This window comes from Lutjanus erythropterus, chromosome 3 (assembly GCF_056507025.1).
Source record: "Lutjanus erythropterus isolate fLutEry1 chromosome 3, fLutEry1.hap2, whole genome shotgun sequence".
Classification (NCBI taxonomy): domain Eukaryota; kingdom Metazoa; phylum Chordata; class Actinopteri; order Lutjaniformes; family Lutjanidae; genus Lutjanus; species Lutjanus erythropterus.
This window is the reverse complement of record NC_139319.1, coordinates 20,396,589-20,419,477: the sequence shown is the minus strand read 5'-3', so window position 1 is coordinate 20,419,477 and position 22,889 is coordinate 20,396,589.

Sequence of the window (22,889 nt, the reverse complement as noted above, 5' to 3'; positions counted from 1 at the left end):
GCTTGATAATCTCGAGGCTTGCTTCCCAACACCAAAAAAAGTTTTGGCTGTTGTTTCCCAACTGCTGGAATAGTAAACTGGACAGGAAAGCTTAATGTTAATCTACTGCTAACTCAAAAACTTTATAATCCAGTCTTGAATTATAGCATTTTTTGAGACATGATAATTATATCCATGATGATAAATCCAACACTAAATATCTTCTGTAGTTGTCTACTTTTATGTGTTGAAAACAGTTGTTGTTATTATTAACATGTTGTTAGACACCCACTGAGAATCAAAGGATGCCTTGCATTGAGTCTGTCAATCAATCAGAGGCTGTGTTCTTGACTTGTGTGCAACAGCACTGATCCCTAGGTGTGTTAATCGATCCATGCACTGATCTCAACATGAGACTGACTCTTCAAAATAAAATCTGCTTTGATGATGCTGATGAGCTCACACTTGGTATCACATGACTGTGGTATTGTAGTAATGCAGTTATTGTCACAGTCCTAATCTTGACAATCCATCAAACTTAAAAGTCAACAAAACAAGCAGTCAAATTAAGTCAGTTTTGATTACTTCATACAAAAGGTCAGTATGTGAATGTAGGTTCTGTCTTTCTGTTAGGGGGGTGTCATCACTCTGTTTCTGATTGGAAGAATAAGGGCCCTATCTTACACCCAGCGCAAAGCCATTGGGCCGCATGGTTTTGCTATCTTACACCAACAAAAGTGCCATTTTTACCATGTCTGCAAGATAACAAATTCACTTGCACTGGGTCTGTGTGACTGTGGGTGGGAGATCTAAAAATGAAGGCAAAACAAAGGCGTTGAGTTGAGCTCCTCGCTTTTCTCTTTGTTTCTTCCTGGTAAATCCGCTGTCATGCTGCCACAGTTTGTGCTGCTGGTGCACCTGCCTATTAAAGGTGATGACTTTCTGCATTTTCTTTGTTTATTGGATGTTCGGCCTAAACTCACCTGTGAATTAATGAGGGCACTTGGGCACATCTGATAGGTGTATCCCTCTTTGTGCTGGTAGCGCAAAGGGTGGGGCAGGGCAAAATACCACTCGCACCCCTGGCACAAGATGGCAAAGGTAGATTTGGAAACACCTTGAATAAATCAAATCCATTGCTCCTTGCACTTTCCACTTGCCCTTTAGATAAGCGTAAGATAGGGCTCTAAGACTTTTTGTAACCGTCCCTAGTTTACAAAATAATGGTCATCATGGTCAGTCTAAATAGTGCCAACTCATGCGACTTCCTGTTTCACTGTTATTAGTGTTTTGATGTTGTATTGTTCAAGAAGTCTACTGGGCAATCGTGTGTGAAATTAGTTTAAATCGGGATTTGATTTGTGTTTTTGCATGCTAGTGGAAGAGCCAAATTATCTGGTGATGCCCTGAGAATAGATGTGGTCTTTAGGGGCTCTTGTTACCATGACTTAATTCAAAAATAAATACCAACACCTTGCTTCGTGACGCCTCATTTCCATGAAACTCATTGTATTTCATTCTGCTGCCCTGCCTCCCACCTTTGTGCCATGCCAGGTGTGCACAGTGTTGTTGAATAGGAAAGTGCATATCGAGTTGGCGTAAATGCCAACATGTCACAGCTCAGACAGAAATGAAAGACTAGAATTACCTGTTGAAAGTTTGTGGTATGTGAATAATAAAATAAATGGATTGTGACTTGTAATTACTGTGTTTACATAGAATGAAATGGCTATGAGTGACTTAATTGGTGAAATCATTAATGGATTACAGCTTTCACTTAGATCAAATATCTCTTGAGAAGCTATTCTAATTATCCATTACAACAGTTAAATTGAAGTTTAATAGTCATTACAATCAGGCAATAGCCTCATTTGTTTTCGAATTATTATTTCTTTACAAGAGAAGCTTTCTTTTATCTTTTACGACATAACACACAGACAAAAAAAAGTCTGCATTGATTTGCAGTGAATGAGAAATATTAACATATGTTCATGGTTCATATGAATCGTTTGAAATTATACATTTTGTTCCTGTTCCAAGAACTCAGGGCTTTGCCAAGTTTGTGTGTTGTGTGTTTGTGTAAGTGTCTGTGCACACACACACATGTGCAACAGTGTCTTCTCTCTACAGTATTTTTCCACACAATGACAGCCCATTCAAATCCAATTAAAGCAACACAGAGGGCTTCGCAGCATCATTCATTCATCTGTCACTCAGTCTCTCCCCCCCGTCTTGCTCCCTCTGCTGCCTGTGGATGGCTGGGTGGTAACCGGGTGGGTGAGCTCCATCGCTTCCTCGTTTTATCTCTCTGTCTTTTCCTTTTATGCTTCCTGTCGTGAGCTGACACCTCAGGGTAAATATGTTTTACTTGGCATGATGTCAAGATGTTTATTTGAGTGGAGGAGAATGTGTGTGCTGCTGTGTTTGTGGATGTGTTTGAATGTACGCTGATCTTGTAATGTCATGGTGTTGCACTTTGGGTAGCACTTCTGAGCACTTAAAAGCAATAGATGAACAATTAATAAATGGTTTGTTACACACTATAAAAGGGGTTCTCAAAGTTTTGATGACTGAGAGCCAATTTAGGTAGCCATCATACGATTGAGGGCCACACAGGAAAACCCACAAACTTGTCGAAGGATTTGTGATTGGTCTCATAATCGTGTTCAACATTAAGCAGATCACTTAGATCTGTCCCTCGAGGTCTGACAAAGTAAGAGATCCATTTTTCCTGAAACCTCCTTTTCTCCTCAACCACACAGCATTTTTTTCATGGTGGCTTTTCCATCATACCACCACATTAAACTGCCAGGTTATCCACCAAAACAATACAATACAGAAATAGCATTTAAGACAGAACGTCTGCCATGCCATTCTTATTTTCAGGTGATCATACACTAATGAAAATATACTCATTAATATTATATTCCAAGTCAGCCATATTTTGCCAATAAATCACTGCAAATCACACTAGACCTTTATATGTAGTCTATTTAAAGTCTTGAAATGGACTACAAATAATTAAAATATAAAGCATGCATTTCATGTCATGCACAAAAGGGCTGCCATTATCCCACAGGCCACACTTTGAAAACCCTTACTCAACTATAAAAAGACAAAAGGGCATTTTAAGTGTAAATGTAAAATGCTATGTACTTGAAACATTTGACATATGATATATGAAAATGAATGAATACATTTTATATGCACATATATATGTTGTTACTTGTACTTCACTTGAATTTTATTGTATTTATTGTTATTTGTATTTTATATATCTTATTTTTTATTTTTCTATACTTTTCTATCACTTACTTAATTCCTGTCTACATGTGTTTATTCTTCTTAATCTTCTAACTTTTCCCGGTTGTTTCAAAACTACTACTACAGAACTACTGTTTCCAAAGTCAAGAATAGACCGACTTACATGATGATTAACATGTGGATTAACAGTTCATAAATGCTTAATACACTGCAAAAATGACCATAAGAAAATTTATATACATACATCTTATGATTGGTTATTTAAATTAAAGAAATCTATTTCAGGATATTATTTTAAATATACATGGAAAGGACAACTGTTGTAAAATCACAAAATATGTGTTTTAATGTTAAGTAGAGTTAAGTTTGACAAAATCCTTGTTTCTCTGCATCTTATAGCAGAAACCCAGCCGCAGATCCAGGACCTGCTGCTCTCTAAGCGATACAGCTACCATGGCACTGACAGGGTGTCCCTTTTGGCCGAGTATGAAGTGGTCCTTTCCAGGACTGCTAACACTATCGCCACAAAACAGCAGAGCGTCACACTGCCAAATGTCACCCCTTAGCACACATCTCTTGGAATAACAAACCTTTTTAAGGGCCATAAGCACACCGTCATCCATTAGGGTGAGGTAAAATACATCACCGGGATGGACACTGACCATATGGGGAAATGAATTAGGCAGCAACAACAATAATGAAGCAAATATGTTATCAAAACACCCCTGTGAAGCCAGTCTCATGGTTTTATCTGAGAAGCAGAAGGTCTTTAGGTGTAACAATATATTCAATATAACGATGTCTGCCCAGCAAACTTTATTTATCAGGCACTTACCAAAACAAAGCTACAAAGATCTTCACAAAGAGAAAATTAAACAAAAGAAGGATAAAATACATGAAGGGCAAAAATTAAAAGTAAACAAGAAATTTAAAAAACTGTCAAATAAGAAGGCAGTTCAGATAAAATTAGAAAATGATTTATTTATTTAAAAAAAAAGTATGTCTTTAGAAGAGGCTTAACCAAAGACGCTGACTCAAACTGATTTATTTCCTTTGGGCAGGTCGTTCAAGAGCCTAGGGGTCCAAAAAGCTCTGTCCCCTTTATTTGTACGCCTGGACTCAGGAAAGGACAGAGGTTAAAGGTTCAGACGGGGTCAAAAGATCTGAAATATAATCTGGAGCCAGGCCATTAAGAGCCTTAAAGGTGATCAATAAGTTCTTCAGATCAATTCTAAAATAAACAGGGAGCCAATATAAAAGAGGTTAAAACAGGTGTGATCTGATTGTACCTCTTGGTTCTGGTGAAAAGCAGCTGAGTTGAAGCTGTTGCAGTGATCTAGACAGGACAAGAATCAGTGAGAACAATGTGGTGCAATCTTTTTACATGATTCTAATTTTGTTTTGAAGCATGACTAATAATATACTGACATGTAAGCAAACAGACAGATCCAGCAGGTGTGACAGCGAGGCAAACATGAGCACTCAAAGTCTGTTTCAGTGTCATGGCAACTAGTGCACATGGTAGAGGCGCAGTTACAAAGTAATACAAGCTTTTTAAAACGGATAATTAGGATTATTTGAAGTGGGGTTGTATGAGGTACTTATTGATAGTCTGTGTGTCACCTACAGTAGATGCTGATCAATACCAGCAGAGAGGGGCAGCAGCATGGAAGCTCAGCTATGAACTGCTGTAGACAGGGTCAGCAACAAAAGGTACTTTAGCAACTTAAAAGAGCTCCACCAAAAAGAAACCCACAATCAGTTTAAGTTTTCGCTATATTTAGAATATTTTCACTGCTTTACTTTGCCACCAGACAGCCTTTTCTAGCAGTAAATGATCATTAAATAAGCAAAATACATTTCTCTCCCAAACCAACCAAATCCCATGGGTGAAATCAGTACTTTTATATCGCAGAACACAGGAGTTGCAGGTCTACTGCTGCCTCGATCAGTTAGTTTCTTTGTCATGTTGTGTGACTTTGGTAGTTTAAAAGGATAGTTTGGATTCATATTTGGCATCTGTTTCCCATCAGAAAAGGCTAACGTCAAACATAAATAGTGAAAATATTGTAAATGTAGCATACACTTAAACTGATATTGACTTTTTTAACAAGTTTTAGCTTCCATGCTGGTACTCCTCTCTGCTTCTCCTGAATGAGGGCATGTCGACATCTACTTAGGTAATGAGTCCACTATCAATAAGTTCCCTTATAATAATCAAATAATCTGAACTATCCCTTTAACGTTGAGTTGATTATTCAGTTTGTGGTTTGGATGAATAGTGAAAATTAATTGTAAACCAGGTATTTTTAGTAGGTGTGCACATGAAAATTTGTCATTGAATCCTGGCGGGCACAACTGAACTGAGATAATTGGACGTAGTCTTCTTGGTATGTAGTAACAAACCATATTTTTGAGAATTTTCTGTTAAATTCCTACTTTACTGTTTCCAACTAAAGGCTGACAACAACATGTTTCCCATCTTTTCTGCTTTCTTGCCCTTTGCCTCATTACAGCTCTCGCTAATTATATGCAGCTATAATTAGCAGGTAATTTTCCATTGCTCACATGCATTTATCTACAGGTATAGAAAGAGTTTACTGTAAAAGCAGTGGTTGCCATTATCTGTATGTAGGGCTTTACACAACACTTAAACAGCGACTGTGCTAAAATCAAACATGTTTCAAATGTGCATCAAACTTGATTTGTGTATGTTGCCATCTGACTGCTTGGTAAGCGTTTATTTCATGGAGTGCATTTCGACAGTTTTGTTGATTTGTGTGTGTGTGTGTGTGTGTGTGTGTGTGTGTGTGTGTGTGTGTGTGTGTGTGTGTGTGTGTGTGTGTGTGTGTGTGTGTGTGTGTTGGGGTGGCACTGCAGGGAGCACTGTTTCCATTAATGTCTGTACTAAGATGCAACTCAGCTTTCTGAATTATGTAAATGAGGTGCTGTAAATTCATGACAGAATCAATGGCTTTCATTTTTATCAAATCAATCAGGCCTCCATCAGTCCACACTACTGCAGGACACAGACACACACACATGCGCACAAACACACTGCAAGGCCTTATATTAATCCTGCCAAGACAGGCCTTAGAATAATGAGTTTTGGAATGATGTGTATACAGTCATAAATATAATTTTTGCTTTTAACCATCAGCTGATTCATGATAATGTGTATGTGTGTGTGTGTGAGAGAGAGAGAGAGAGAGTCTGTAAAGGAGAGAGCGAGAGAGAGAGAGAGAGAGAGAGAGAGAGAGAGAGAGAGAGAGAGAGAGAGAGAGAGAGAGAGAGAGAGAGAGCAGTAGTGTGGCCTTTGTGATGAGTCAACTATTGGGAAGTTACCAAATGGATCTGAGCCTGATACACTATAAGTCATGGAAGATGAAGAGCCTGGGCATTTTACTACAGTACTGCATTTAAACTCACACTTGCTCTCTTACATGCACGTATATATAAAACTGCTTCCACCTTTAAAAATTTTGCAAAGCTACATCCTGGTACATGTGCACACTGTATTTCCTTTTTGCAGGGCACCTTTGCACTATGTCTTAATCCCTGTAAACAAAGTGTTAGTAAAACCAATAGGGCACATACAGAAGAAATGCAGAGACACGTTGAAGAAAAGATGTGGAGGCACTTTACTTCTATAGAAAAACATGGCTGAAGTGTAAGTGCAACAGCCCTCTTTTGGGTTTAATTCTGGCTGCCAACTTGGCAACTACTAAAGCCAGGAAATTTAAGCAAACAATAGGGGAGGCTAAGTGGAGCTAAAGAGGGATTAGAGAGCAGAGATACAGGTTAAGACACCTTCCAGTGCCCCAGCATGCCCCAGTTTATGCTTTATTAAGTTTTAACTACCTTATGAATCAGCATGGCAATTCACTCACAACGAATGTGAACCCACGTACGTAGGTTCATTTACTGTTAAATCGGTCTGAGATATGGCAACAACCAACCTATAGAAGAAACAGGAAACAGAAGTTAAGATCTCTGTGTAGAACAAGTGCAAACCTCAGGGTTGAAAAATGAGGCCAACGTGGAAATGCTGAAAACTGCAGTTCCTCGAGCGACCATTTGAGGCTGACTCCAAAAGTGAGTCAGTCCTATAGACTCCCATATTATTGGTATTCTATATTAATTAATTAATGAGTCCATATTAATTATGCCCAACTTGGTGGCCTGGTAGCTCAGTTGGTAGAGTGTGTGCCTCTTATCCTCACTTCAGCTGTCCTATCAATTAGGGCATAAAAAAGCCCAAAAAACCCTCACCTGTATAACTCACGTGTTTAAATTATAGTAAGGCTTAAAGTTATGAATAATTAAGGGCATACCCACTATAACAGTCACAGGTGGGTATCGTCACAGATAGCTGCTTCATTCAGCTGCCTCAGCTCCACAGACCTCTTTGCCCCTTTTTGGATCAGCCAGGAGTTACCAGTTGGACACGGTCAGAGCCACCATACTGTGAGCTTCACGACGGCCCTTCAAAAACCTACATCATGGGTACTCTGCATATGATGTATTATACAATCTGTGATGTAGAGATATTAATGTCACCTTCTAAAGGCGAAACTGAGTGTTATCTATGCATGTTTTTCTTCACAGGTCACAGGTCAAGAAGTGATGACAGTGATGACATTTTATATCAAAAAGGTCACAGATTAACTTCACTGTGACATCAGACCTCTGTGCTCCTCTGTAAAAACAGTAACTAAGTGAAGACGGTATGTTTCTCACTTGGAACTTATTCACTTGAATCACACATCACAGAATACACTTAATACCTTTTATTAAATACCTTCAACGTCCTCACTGCATATTTATGAGTCTGAACTGAATGTAAACTGCAACTTGACTGACTGACAGAGGCAGACAACCACAAGGGGATAATTCTAGTTTCTTTATGTGAGTGGTTAGGGTTTTGCGTGTGTGTGTTTAACACTTGTACCACCTACAAACCTAAATAGAAATAATTCAAAATGGTACACTGTTGTGCAACACTAACCTCTAGAAGATAGTAAAACTGATATAGAAATATAATTCATAAGGCTGTAAGGATTTTTTAGAATTCCCTCTGTTCACATGTATGAATGGGGCAGAATTTGAAGAAAAGGTTTCTTGTCCAAAGCTACACATATTTATCACCAAAAATAGAACTTCACTCAACTTGAAAACTTTTCAGGGTTAGATCTGTGTTTGGACAAATAGTTTCCAGTGTGGGCTCCCCTTGTTCAATTCCTCCTTCTTCGCAATGACCAGAGAGAATTTTACGGAGGACAGGAGCGTTTTTATTCTTGTCTTCAAAGATTTTTGTACAAGCAAACTACAAACATCTGCCATGTCAAATCATCCAGCTCTACTACTGTTGTGTTTCCGGTTTGGGCATTTGACAAGTATCTGTCCTCTTCAGTTTGTTTGCCTCATCTGAGCCGCCGTGTCCCATTCTTCTCCCAAGTCACATCAATATCACTTTCCCACTTCCTTCCTATATCATATAAAGTCTAGTAGGGTGTTTTCAGCACAACCTTGATCTGCCATTGAAGGCTCACTTCACTTGTCTGCCTCATCATGTTACACAAGCATTGCATTTCACCGTACCTTACCTCATCCCTCTCAATTTGATGTCAGTCATAGTATCAAACTTTATGTCAAACTTTTGAAGCTGCATCTATTTTTAAGATTCTGGAAAGATTCTTCTGCACTACTTGTCAGTTGTTATGCAAATAAACATGTAATATATTTAACTGTCACATTTCTGCAGTAGAGGTGTCATATGGCAAAAAAGTCTGAGAAAGTTAAACTTTCTCTGAAAGACAACATCGTCCTGCATGGAGCTGCATTGGCCGGTCAAATAAATGCAAGTGCACATGACTGGTACATTAATGTATAATGTGTGTACTGTTTACTTCAATCATTATGATGAAACACAAAAAGTGACCTGTCTGTTAGTAGGGGAGACCGGGGAGTGTTGGAACACTGGGTTACTTGTAACCTTGTTATACTGACCAATTAGAAAATTGCTGCATCATTATTCTTGTTATTTTAAACAAGAAAACAGTGAAGTTAAAGTTTTTATCAAGTGTATTTTCTGCCTAGCGTTCATTGTTCTGTAGTTTTGAAAAGCTTGACATAACCTGAAGTAGCAGTTTCTCCAATTTAATTAGATGCTTTGTATTCATGCTACCTTCAAGACCACATGCTAAAACAGTAATGGATTCTTGCGGTGGGGATAGTTATAACAGTTTATTAAAATTATGAGATAATGTATGCATGGAAATGATGGCAAAAAGAAGTGTGGGTCGAGTGTGTATGTTGCCAGTTCTGGGTCCACAAAGCCAACACGCAGGAGACAGCTGTCTAAATTTGCATGAACTGTGACTAAACCCTTACATTACATGTTAAGGAATACAGTCGACATACACACATAACACAAGTGTTTTGTTCTTGGTCAATTTAAAGCGTTTATCTTCACTAAAGTTATTTCAAACTCGAATACTGTGTATCTTAATTCAGCAAATGACCGCTCATTGTTACTTCTGTTCCTAGCTAGTTTTACAACCTCAGTAGTGAGGTAGGCTGCAACAACAGAACTCTTTGTATTTGACATTAACTCATGAAATCTGAACATTTTCTGTAGTAGACATCCATTTTTAACTGTTGTAGACAAAAATATGTATGAAAGCATGTATCAAATAGATGTAGCATGAACAGCCACTGAGTTAGTGATTCTCGGACAAAAACTGTTACTACCATCCCTGGTCTCCCCTATCTCAAGCGTCTGTGCAGTGTTTTATCCTCTAATAAGCCTTTAAAGACATTATTGTGTTATTCTAACTGGACTTCCTGGATTGTATTTCATTGTCTCACTGGTACTTTAAACTGCACACCTCCGCCAAGGTGGGCCTGAGCTAATGCAGGTCTGTTCTTGTCTGAATCCCAGCTAAGGTTTCCAGCTAATTGGCTGAAACATTATCAGTACGGCTCATTGGTTTAAAGGTATGATTCTCATTTCAGATGTGAGAGGCACCAGGTTCCAGTCCTGGATGAGTCCAGATGATGGAACTTCTGTCTGTGTGTCGTCACTGAGCTTGAATTCAGTGTTGAGCAAGTGTGAAGTAGTTGTGGTGTACTGTGTTGAAATGTGGCATGTGTGTGTGTACTTGTAGGGACTTTTTGGGTGACGTCAAGGTTTATGGGTAGCCTAAGGTTATATTCAGGTTAAGGTTAGGGTAAGGGTTAGAATTAGGCAAGTAGTGGTTATGGGTAGGGTTAGGGTAAGTCTCAAGGAAATGAATGTAGGTCAGCGTAATGCCCTCTGAAGTGACGGAAACACACAGATGTGTGCGTGGGTTTGTGATCTGTAAATGAGAAGCAAAAACAAAAGTTAAGTCCTATATAAATACCAGTGTTAAAATAAATGAGCCTCTGTTTTCAGACTTTTTATTCCCAAGCTATCGACATTTAGCTGATACTCATAGTGAATGGTCATTTTGTTACCACTCCATTATTATTCATTATTTATTATTCAATCTTCTTGGCTGCATTATGTTGACTGTCATTGACTTGCTTCTCCAACTGGGACAACAGACATTCACAAGATCAAAACTAATTGACTCTTGACAAAATCTGAAATGTGTGTGATTCAGAGGCATGAAACCTGGATAACTTCCAACCTGACTTGCTCTAAGTAGCAATGAATAATCAAATAAATGAATAAATAATTCAAATAAATAAATAAATAAATAGGTGAGAATCTTATGAACTGCAGATTTTTCCACATCAGCAAATCCAATTGGGAGCAATGCAATGCATATGTATACTGGGACAAATACAGCAGTGGTCATAAGGTGGCTGCTGCATTATTCATTAATCTAATATAACTTTATATATATTGAGATTATGTGTTTGCCTCATTAAGCACAGGATTTAAGTTGGTATTCCTGCTGTATAATGTAGATCAACAAATGGAAATTTTACAGCAATGTAAAACATGCTATCTTAGTGTAACCTTTAAAAAAAGAAGAAGTGCTCTACACAAGGCCCGGCTTACTTGTTGCTTCTGAAGCATTTAACCACAAATCATGCACATCCTCAGTGGCCACAGTGCTCACATGTATCCCTCTTCCATACACATGTGCTGGCATAGCTTGACTCTTTGCATTTAAATGGCAGCAGGGATAACTGCTGTTCTTTTATTGGAGGACAAGCTTAGCTTGAGTCAAGCAGCTGCACAATCATGGATAAACATTTAATTTCCTATAAATTCTTCACAATAAATGTCCAGCATAATTTTGTTACTTAAAAGCTTTTATCACAAAGCAACATACTCAGAGATTCAGTTAGAAGCTGCAAAAGTAGAGCTGAACACACAGACACTTTTAAAAACCCACACAAGACTTGAATCTCGCAACACATGCTTGTTTGGTAATGGAAAAACAAATCAGTGTGGCAGGGTTGGACTCGGCATGGCCAGAAGTGCCAATGGAAAAGCCCCATTGTTGTTGATGGACTTTCTGTTCAGAGAGCTTGTTTAGTTAAAGGGATAATTCACCCCAAAATTAAAAAATACACATTTTTCCTCTAATCTGTAGTGCTGTTTTGGTGTGCGAACTTTGATGATATCAGAGATGTCTGCCCTCTCTTGACTATAATGGAATGAGACAGCACTCAGCTTGTGGTGCTCAAAGAACCAAAAAAAATGCATTTCAAATACTAAACAGTCAAGTCCCTTTTCAGATGATGACAGACATGACATGATTCTCAAGACAATCCACAGAGCTTGTTGTAAGCAGTTTCATGTAGCAACTACTTTGTCTCTATGGTTTAAAGAAAGTAGTTCCTGCAGGAAATTAGCACTACAGACCAGGAGGGAAATATGTACTGTATTCTGGGGTGAACTGTCCCTTTAAACTGCTGTTTCCAAAAAAATATACCTCCAAGCTGAAATAATAAATTGCATGTTTATGTATTCATAAATTAATTCATTGAATGTCTCTGTCTGCTACACTGCACTTTGTGTGTAAATGCAAGCACTTGTGTGTGTGTGTGTGAGTGAGTGGGTGGGTGTGGGTGTTTGCTTTCACTTGCTCGGTGTATACAGGTGTGTGTTTGTGTGTCTGCAAGTGCTGTTGGGGTGCAATCATTTCCTGTCTCCTGGTTTAGAAAAGATGTTGGCATGACAACATGACACTTGGGAAGGGTTGGAGGGTAGACATGGAGGGAAGAGAGGAAAACAGTGCCGTCTCGAACTCCCATAAATAGACGACTGGAGGTTTCATGCCAGCTTTGAGAGGGAACTACACACTTGAATTTGTTTGTGAACATAACTTCAGATCTCAACTTGAAACTCAACCTAAATATATTTAGCAAATACAGAAAACTCATAATAAACAGATGTTGAATTTAACATTATGGTGTGTACTGTATGTTTTCTAAAACAACTAAAACAAGACAACATTAGCATAACATGAAATAAATTAAACCCTCTTTTTTTCCCCCCTCACAGACAAATACTGCAAACAGCACACAGTACTTCACTCAAGAGAGTCGGGGGTCTGTGAATATGAATGTGTGCGGGAATTTTTCTGCATATGTATATAATTTACAAATTGGCTTTATACATTGTCTGTCTGCTCATTTATGGCAGGCCAAACCAAGATCAGCAATCATTATGAGACATTAAAGTCATTCAATATGGTTGGCATATTGATCCCGTCTATCTGTCATTTGCTCATATAATATTCATGAGGAGGCAGCGTACTTCATTCTCCCATAACCGCAGATACCAGCACAGATACGCTTCAACACTGTGGTGTGACTTAACTGCCATTTTGAGCACTTTAAACACTGTTGTATCTATTGTATCTAACTGTATAAATGTTCCACATTGTAAAATATCTAAAATTAGAGGCAGGGGAAATGACCTGTAAAATTCTCACTGTCTTTTATACTTTGCATTTAATCCGGGATAATAGCAGAAGGCCTCATTGTTTATGATACTGTATGCACACTTCTGTTTTATGAAGGCATTTTCTAAAAAAAAAAAAACATTCATCAAAAACAAGAAGATAAAATAATAAATGAAAAGGAATATACAGCGCAAAAGGAGGAGGGAAAAATCTGGGGATGTTAACACCTGAATTATTAATCAAGATAATTCAACTCCCAATGACAAGAGTATCTATCTCTGCACCACACTGCGCACACACATTTACACATCCACAAATACACAAGCACACACACACACACACACACACACACACACACACACACATTTGTTCTCGCATATGCACAACACACTTTTATCTTGCCTACTCGACAGTTATCTCTTTAAAATGGGTCAAGACAAAATGAAAATCGAGAAACTTCTCATTGCGTGAAAGAGATAGACAAGGAGAGAGACAGATACACAGGGGAGGGAGGAGGAGAGATAGGTTGGGGCTGGAGGGAGGGGGGGAGGGACGGTGGGAGGGGGAGAATTGTTTGATAAGAAAAGTTCCCTTCAAAACTCACAAGACTGCAAAGGGAAGTCACCTCACATTTGTAGCTACAGTATAAATTTCAGTTTTTATACACTTTGCGCACATGTGGGCGGCTCTATGTTTGTGGGTGCGATCTTGTGTGTGTTTTGCTGCAAATACAATGAACCCATCCCAAAAATAGACATTTTAAAAAGTTCCATTCACTTGTGAAACTATTGTTTTCTGCATTGACTTCTTTTTCCCTCTCTGTTACCAAGACAACAGACATATAAAACTAATGTTTTGTTTGGCTCCAATTTGCCCCCGGCTTCTTTTTCTCCTAGGTCAAAAGGTCCAAGAGCATCCAGTGTAATATTATTATATGGCTAATGATTCAGTAACTTTTTAGTAGTGTTTGTCTAGTGGGAGAGAGGTAAACACACTGTCAGGCTGAGAAACAGTGTGTGAGACTGTGAGAGGAAGCAGAGGAGGATGAGGGAGCATTGTGGCTAACACCACTGACAAATGCGAGACAGAAGACAGATTTCAGTAATGGCAGACTGTAATAAAAAACACTTTTCTTTATTTGCATCTCATTTTCTTTTCTAATTTGTGTGTTTATCCAGTTAGATAAATGGCAATCAGCTCTGTATAATAATGACAAGCCGATAACCTGCTGTATGTTAACACATCTATTAACATTTATCATGGCGTCACACAAACATGCCCTCTAGCTATATACTAATGTACCAAGCACTGTTATTTTTTTTGCAGTGCATGCTCCTTGTCAGTGCTTTTTTTCCACCTCTTATTGCCATTGGCTTTATAATAATTACATTTCGCTTTTTTTAGATCTACAGTAAATGGAATCTGGTTGAAATAACTGCATCACAATGAGAACTGACAAACCATGACACTTTATCAAAATTTAGCCATATTGAACTTTAAAAAGGCAAATAGCCTCTGCACCTCTTTGTTGAAGCAACTTTTTAATCAAATTGTCAGGCTTTTAGCTTGTATCAAGACATACCAGATGAAGGTCATGTAAAACCAAAAGCATGATAAAGTGTGCAAAGGCTGTACCGTATGTCTTCCAGCATACGTCTTCCTGTGTCTGTTTGGTTTCCCTATAGGAGGCTATTTTTACCACTGGCGTGTCATATGATGCAGCTATATCCTGCACATGTATTACTCTGTCAGGCCTGACTTGTGGCTGAAGGATGAAGGGACGCAGTGATGGAGGAGAACACAAACTCAAATTGTCAGCTATTACTTTAAACAGATACAGCAGGGTGTCTGTGGTATGTATATGCACTTCATACTCAATAAAATTCAGAAGTTCATAAATGAGCAACAGTATGCATAGCTGAACATAATTCATAATTCAGTGGCTATAGTGGCACTATTTTTCACTATCTTTCACACCTTCTGAAATGTAGAGAATATTTAGGTCAAGTGCACTCACAAATATGCAAAATGTAGATACTCCGAATCAAAACACACTCACAAGAATTTGGTACAAACATGAGCAACCATTGAAATGAGATTTCTGATGTCTCTTCCTACAGCTTTTGATAAGATAATGCGTTTTTTTTTCTTTCTTCCATCTCCAACCAGTATACTCAGTCAGAACGGATTGTCCACTGATCGAATAGCTCCAAAAACTACCGCCCCCAACACCTTTTCAACTTCTGGTCGGGGTGGGCTGTGTCCAATCATTTGTGTAACTTTCTGAAGCTGACAATCCGACATTCACACCCACTTCACACCGAGATTGGTCAGCTGTGTGGAGGTGAGAACGCTCTCATTTTTGCTCTTGACACTACTATTTTTGTCACTTTTCTTGCGAACAACCGAGTGGAGCACCATGAATGTCTTCCAGGAGAAACTGTCTGAAAATATATCTCCATTTTTAAACAATATTACATCTCAACCTTCTTAATGATGACAACCTGCCAATGAGCCCCAGGGCAACCATTTACCATTTGGGTCACCATTGACCCACACCCCACACATTTCCCACCCTCCACACATATGTTTATACCAACCCTGTCGCTACACATCTACAAGAATGTAAATGAATGACTCTGCAAAACCTCGAATTACATTCAGTGGTGACATTTTTTTACCTACTGCCAACATTTTTTAAAAATGGAATAATGTAATAATAATACTGTATGTCTTAAACCAGTTACATAGCAGTGTGCATACAATTTTAAAAAAGGGACGTAGGAACAGTTAATGAGATATTATGATAAAATATAATTAAAAGATAGCAAGGCAAAGTGAAAATCTAAAATGCTGAGTCTGAAAGAGACTTAAATGAGCTTCCCTGATCTTCTGCAGCAGGCCGTTCAGTAAAGGCCCAGTCACCTTTGGTTTTACTGGAAAGTTTGACTGAGGAATGGCCACAAATTAACTACCAGAGGATCTCAGGTTGCATTTAGGCTTATATGGAAGATGTCAGTTATACTGTGGTGCTAACCCTCCATGAGCTGTAAAAAGTGATCATTAAAAGTTTAAAATCAATGATTTTAAAATCTGTGCCACGTTCTCTCTTGTGGGATCTGGTCAGGAGTCTGCTTGTGGCATTTTGATTTAGCTGAAGTTTATTGACTTGGTTTTGTTTTGTGAGGCTGGAGAAAATGTCATTGCAGTAATCTAACCGGGATGAGATAAATGCATGAATTACTGTTTCTACATCTTGGCAGATAAAAGTAACCAGATTTTTAAAAAATTTCGTTGGACAAACAGAATGGGACAACATAATTAATATGCTGCTAAAAAATGAGTTGGTTATCAATAATAATACCAAAGTTTTAATAAGTGTTAGATGTGAGGGGTGCAGGATGGGAGGAAATAAAATTCTGCAATGAGCCTGGATTTATGATAATCTCAGAAAATTTGATACCATCGAATTTTTGATATCTACAATGCGCATGTGGAGGTTGCTTAATGTGAAATAGCAAGTTGGGTAATTTTTATGTCAAGGAAAGATCGTAGTTATGACAAATGAAATACGGTTAGGGTTAGGCTATTTTCTGTATGGTATTGATCAATGAAGATAAACCGTGAGGTGCAGAATTTCCAAGTAGGGATGTAATTTCTGCGGTTCGTTCACACTTAATCAGCTCCCAGTTCCAATTAAACACACGCTGTGCAGCAGAGTTCGCAACACCTTCCTTACATATATAAGCCCAGACAACAGAGACCAGTTGTTCTATGCTGCCATAACACTATCTGATCAAGGCATCGTGGTATCAAGGTACTTTATTTATCATTGTAAATACATCAGGGCTGCATAACAGAATTTGTATTCCGTTCATGCGACACACACATATAACATGATATGTATGTACTGTATACAGTTAATGAAATTCAGGAAAAAGGATAAAATATAAACTACAGTAAAATAAAACTTTTACAATTATTCATACACATATTGATCCAGGAAATTATTCTGTAGTCCATTATTTTGAATTTGTGTCAGGTTGAATGTAAACAGCAACAAATAGTGATGATAATGCGGTCAATATCTTCACATAAAGCATACAACATCTGGGAAAGGTCGTCCATCAGCTGTGACGGTGTTTTGCTCTCAGCATCATTGATATAAACACAGAATCCTTCTCTTCTTGTCCTGCCAGCGTCTTGTTTGGTTTTGCGTCCTGTCAGCTCAGAGTACGATCCACCTGTCAAGTGCAATAGGTTGAAGCAGGATGTTGTGGCGAAGGAAATGTGGGCACAATGGTCTGATTTCCCATTCGCTGGCCAGCCTGAGTCGCATTTAGTCCTAAGTCTTTTATGTGTAAGTTCATTTAACTAAACACTTCTATGATTGGGAACATGTGTGAGTCCAATATAAACTAAAATGATAAAGTTGATACATACCCAACAAGGTCAAGTAATGCAGGTAATATTGTGAGGGTAATGGCAGTCCAGAGAGGAGGAGAGGGTAACAGAGAGATGAGAGGTCCAGATTCCATGAAGTTCACTGCGTTGCCTCAGGGTTGTGCAGTATATGACCAGAAAGTATCACGACCATCAGACAGCAGTCTGTGTGTGTCAGTTAGAGGACACTTAATTTCTCATCCAACTCCCGCAGATAATGGCATTAAACATGTGAAGTCTTGCGACAACAATTTTGAAATCCAGCTGCTACGGAAAATGCTCAGCATCACAAGGGCAATCATTTTTTATTTGGTTTGTTTATATTTGTGGAAGCTGTTATAAAGTAGAAGAGATTGTTCAACCCTCTGTGACACCAGCCACAGAAATAGGTGATGATTATTAGCCACAGGATGAATATAAAATTGTAATCATGACTCTTTTCATTTTTCCCACATTTGCTGCTGCATACAAATGTAGCATGATAAACTATGGAAATGTGATTAATTGACTACATTTCTCTTAAATCTCACAAATCTTTTTATGAGGTAATAATATGATAATGTTACATAAATGCAGTTGCTACAGGTCTGTCTGCTCTCTAATGAAAATTGTCATATTCCTTTCTCTTTTATACCTTTGGCGTTTTCCTTCAAATGTGCTTAAATAGTTTCAAATTCATTATTTTTAGCCCCTCACCCATAGTAATCCTGCAGCATGGATTTGCAGGATAAAATGGAGTGGACCATGTGGAAATGTTTAATAAGAAATCCACTGGGATTCCTGCACAGTATGTAAATGAATGGAAATCGTCTGTCATGCATCATAAGCTGTGCTGTTGAATTCTTGGACGGTATTTCATATAATTATGTCGAGATCATAAATAATATAGAATGTTTAAGGGATATAAAAACACAGGGGCAGACTCCACTTCCCTTTTAAACCTCAGGCTTTATAAAAACAACCAGCAGATCTGAAATTCATTTTCAACATTTACATGCATAATTCAACTACATTTTAGTATTATTATGCAGCTTCTAGCATTTAATGTATGCAGAGCATTTTGAAGTACATACAACTACACATTTCATATTTTGTGCTAATAGTTATAATAAAAGGTTTGCTGAGGTTTTCTGCATAACTCAATTCCATTTACTTTGTGCAAACATACTTCAGCTGAATGCCACATTTGTAATATAAAATATGACCATTAAAAAGGCCATATTCAAATGAAATATAGTTACTATAGGAAAGTGACTGCACTGCTATCTCTGGCCAACACCCATGATTAATTGAGCAATTTCAGCTGTTCATTTATCTAATGACTTTAAGCACAGAACTCATAAAGATAGAGCAAGCAACACGTAACAACTGCAAGATTTTTCTGTATCCAGCAAAATGTCTGCAGAGATTTACACTTATATTAAATTTGTGAGAAAAGATTTAGCTAATTAAGTACCGCTGGGTCAAACGGCTTATGTGGTATCTTTAGCTCCTGCGCACCAAACACAGACAAACTGCATTAATGAGAGGATAAAGGAGTCACAGGTTGAAAGCACAGGTTGAAAGCAAACAACCAACATATAAAGGACAATGATTTCACCACAGTGTGATATCAGGCCTGCTGTCAGAGGGGGGTCAAAGGGTACAAATGACCCTGGCCTAAGACCCAGAGAAGCCATGCAAAGATGTACGGCTGGCCCTTAAATGAGGTCAGCTACATCAATTTACTTACTGACTTACATCACTGACTATCAAATTTATATGTATTTATATCATAAATATGTTTATTGCTATCATTAAAACACATTTTAACCTGCCATCTGATACCCTACCACCTGCTGTTATTGAAAATGGTGCGATCCAAAAAATTTGACCTACACTTCTTAAGGAACTGATAAGCTAAATCAAAATGCCTCACCTAAAATGGGCTCCGAAAAGAAAGTCAGGGTAAAGAAGAACAAGCAGAGAGAGAGTGACCAAATTTCTGTCCATAAATAGTGTCTAGCAGAGTAATAAATAAACCTTAAGCTTGCTTATTGTTGGAAGAAACATATTTGGTTGATAACAGTGTTTTATGCATATAAACACTGCGGCAACATGTCCACATACCGTACTGTGTGTCCAACTGACTTAACGAGATACACGTGCAAATAAACAGTTTTCATTACTGCTGATGCTTGGAGCAGCCATATTGGAGTTTGAGGTCGGCGTTGGTGAGGTCCCTCTGACTTTCCAAGTTGGAAATCCAACTTCAGAGAATGTTCCAGTTGAAATTTCCAACTTTTAACTTGGCAATTCTGACTTTCCAGTTAAACTGGAACACACCATTAACCTTTAAGTAACTTGAGCACATTCACTTCACTAGATAAAAAAAAAACTACTTCACTGTCCCAACTGAACACAATTTGACCCACTGCTTTGATAAATGTAACCCTCAAGATTAGATGAAGAGTAACTTTATTCTTTCACTATGACTTGATGTCATGATTTAATGCCATGCAGTAATTTCTTCAATTGATTTTTGATTTTATTTTTCTCTAATTGCTCAACCATTGGAGAGCATTTTCAACTAATGTAAAAGAATGAATATAACTCCCACTGTCTATTTTGAAAGAAGATTTTTCTGTGTTTTGAAATAACTTTAACTTGTGTGGTTTATTATAATATTGAGTACATATGCAAATCATAGCATGATCTGGAAGGATCTATAAAATATTTAAATGTCAAGAGACATGAATGTGTATTTTCATAGATGTAGAATTGCACAAAAGCTTTACAGATTTATGTTTAATATCTCTATTCATATTTAATAAACATTAATGTACAAAAAGAACAGCATGTTAAATGTAAAGACTTGCTTTTTTCTAGTTTGTTTTTTGTATCTAAACAAGATGGCTGGGTGAATAATGGATGATTTGGCTCTTTTCCTTTGCATAGAATCACACAGTTTAGTGGTGTACATTGCAACGCCCCCAAAGAGCAATTAGTATGAGATGTTAATTAGTTTATAGTTTAGTTCAGAGGCCAATGTGCCCTGCTAACAAACAGTAGAGAGGAAAATCAGCTCCCTTCCAAGTAATTATGATATCATCAAACATCTAAAATTGTGTTTTTTCAGAAAAACCTACATATTTTTATAGACGTTATACAGCATTTTGATTCCAATCTTTGCCTGAGTGACACTTGAGTTTAAAAAAAAGCTGTTTCACCTCAATAACACTGATGAATTTTCATTGCCAATTCCAGGCCCAAAAATGTAAGCTGTGATGTCAAAAAAAGACATACTCTCTAAAAGCTGACTTTGTGGACTTGGCTTTGTGGTGGCCTTTTTGGAGTTTTCACACCCAAATGAGCTTTATTTCATAGTCAAGTCAGAGCTTTGAACCAGAAAATGTACCCACATCCCTGGAAGAGTCTCCAATTGCTTGTCAATCAAACATAAAAAAAGGACTTTGTGCCTCTTGCCTCAAGCTTTAGGAAAGACTGATTTACTTCAGAACAATTCTAAGTCTTAAAAGTAAATACTGATTGATGGTTACTGTAAATAAACACACTTTTAACTTGTACTGAAATTACTGAAAATGTCGTGGGCTGGTTGTGGCTACTTTCATTTAAATGACAATCTGTCATGAGTTTTGGTAACTTTCTTCTTTTGTGTAATATTTAAAAGTCATAAATTACCTAAATTAGAATTGATTCATCTTTGGTTTTCTCATAACAAGTGCAGTATTTTAATATCAGATCTGTTAGTGCAAGAAAATAATTTGACATTTTTCAGTATTCAAGGACAGAAGTAACAATTAAGATACAAAAGAAAATTTAACACTTTCAAAAGAAGGCCTTATTTTACGAATCAGGTGTTACTAATAACATTAAATTAGCTATATGTAAGAATTCCATTTTACAACATTCAAAAATTATTAAAAATGATCAATATAATGTGAAGAAACAACAGTTTTGAAATTATATTAAAGACGTCTACATATTAACCAGCTAGCCCTGGCCCATCCTGTCTTGTAATACCACTTTGTACCTCAAGAGGCGATAGTTAGTTACTGTAGCGTTCAATGTGCCCACATTTCAACATGAGAGGATGAAAATGTAACGCTGCCCTGAGGACAAGAAACCATCTTCAGTGGCAAAGAAAGCTGTGATAAGAATAGAAGCAAAACAAGCATTATCAAAAAGACACATTCATGTACCTTTCTGTATGGGTGGTTTATGAAGGTGGATGTTGTGTTGGTCGTGTCACTGATTTTTGAGCGGTGGACCTTTCACACTGCTGGTATAATTGTACCATAATTGGCAAGTTACTTATTGAATCCAAATTTTATTAATTTTGGACTAGACTCTTCCATGCCTCTGCTGGTCTACCAGATATTAAAATTTAAAAGTAAAAGTCATAAATATCAAGTCAAATTATATTTGAGTCTTTTATAAGTGTTAGTCATGCAAGGCTCAGGTCCTCAAATTTGTGTCTTGAGCCAAGTCATGTGAGTCAAATCTCCCACCTAGAATGGGACCTTCATTAGTATCACTGGTGCTTAGTTCATATGAATGTGGCTGCTATGAAAACAGTCTATTTGGAGTGTGTATTTGACAGGTGGCCAGGTCTTACATATATAGTTCCCTTTCAAGATGGCTCCATTTTACACAAGTGCACCAGTAAGCAACCTGACATAAACTATATATAGACTGGCTAATGAAGCTAAATTCACATGACATGTGACACATGACATGTCAAACTGTCTGCTGTTAACATGGCCTGTTTTAAAGTACCAGTAGATTCTATCTAGATGCAGCTTCAGGCTCTCTAAAACATGGAAAAGGGTCAGAAACCTTTGATCTAAGCACCTGTTCAACTATAGAGGACTCATACTTAAGTTCAGCGGTCTCATGTGGTGCTCTTGCACAGATGTACAGTCTGTTGCTTTTAACTTGAGATCAATGCAGGGCAGGTTCAGGAGGGCAATGATTATTCTCTCTTCTATACTTTTATACTTCTTAAGCTAAAAAAAAAACCTTTAAGACCCTGTAAGCATAGGCCGTATTGCAATGTATTAAGGCCACCCATGACTCAAAATTTTCCTGGTTGACTGGTTGAAAGCCAATAGTTGACTGTTTTTTGTATGTTTATGGTATTAGTTTAATTAATAAAATTTATTGAATTTTAATTGTGTTTCTGTCAGTGATTCCTGAAAGCTCTACCGGCGGGGGTCTAACCAATGCAGATCCTACCAAATTGGGAAGGTTTCTGAGTAGAGACCAGACTAAATCCAGCAACTAGTCCTC